Source organism: Cetorhinus maximus, chromosome 7, assembly GCF_964194155.1.
Source record: "Cetorhinus maximus chromosome 7, sCetMax3.hap1.1, whole genome shotgun sequence".
In the NCBI taxonomy this organism is placed as follows: Eukaryota; Metazoa; Chordata; class Chondrichthyes; order Lamniformes; family Cetorhinidae; genus Cetorhinus; species Cetorhinus maximus.
The window spans coordinates 146332256-146333220 of record NC_135885.1 but is presented as its reverse complement, the minus strand read 5'-3'; positions in this window follow the sequence as shown (position 1 = coordinate 146333220).

Below are 965 nucleotides of genomic sequence, written 5' to 3'. Positions count from 1 at the left end.
CTGATCACCTTCTCCCCTTTGACCCCCCTCCCTTCATTGACCCCCACCCTCCATTGACTGACCCTACCCCATTGACCCACCTCTCCCCCATTGACTCCCTCTTCCCCCATTGACTCCCTCTTCCCCCATTGACTCGATATCCCCCAAATTAATACCAACTCTCCCCAATTCCCCCTCCCCACACAATTCCCCTTCCCCAACAATTCCTCCTTATGCTCCACAAATCTCTTTCCCAATCCCTTCTCTCTCTAAACCTCATCCCTTCAAAAACCTTGGGATGTCCATGAATGAAGGGTGTGATATGTATATTTCTCTGAAGCGTTAGTTAGAGCTGAGGCAAGTGTTAGTCCTTTTATTGATCTATTTATGATGCAAGGTAAGCTGGTGTTAGTTCTGGTGACAAGAGGTGGCGAGTTCAAAAGTCACCATGCCAAAAGGTGAAAAAATTTCAATAAACCTGGTCATTTTAGGTTGCAATCAAATCCCTTGGAATTTTGAAAGCACCCAACTGACTCTTAATGCTCCTGGAGTGGCCCCTGTCTGCATCTGGGGGCGACAATGAACAGTCAATGAGTACGACTTTGCCCAAATCCAGAGGATAATTAAATAAAGTTCTGGGCAAGGATGTTGAGTTAGCAGCAGGAGCTGCATGAGATGGCTTTGCTATTCCCAATGTCCAGTTGGAGAAGGCTAGAGAACAATTGTATTCTGCATGCTGTAAATGAACGATGTTCCCCCAGACACAAAGTACTGACAACACCGTGACAATAAAGCACAGTTCAATTAGCCAGTCACCTCAATTGGTGTTTGTGGGATCTTGCTGTGTGTGGATTGGCAGTCACGTTTCCTGACATTATGATAGTAGTTCTATTCCAAAAAGACCTCATTGGCTGTGAAGCACAATGTGAGATGTCCAGAGGGGTGAAAGGTGAGATGTAAACGCAAATTCTTTCTTTGAGGTGCAG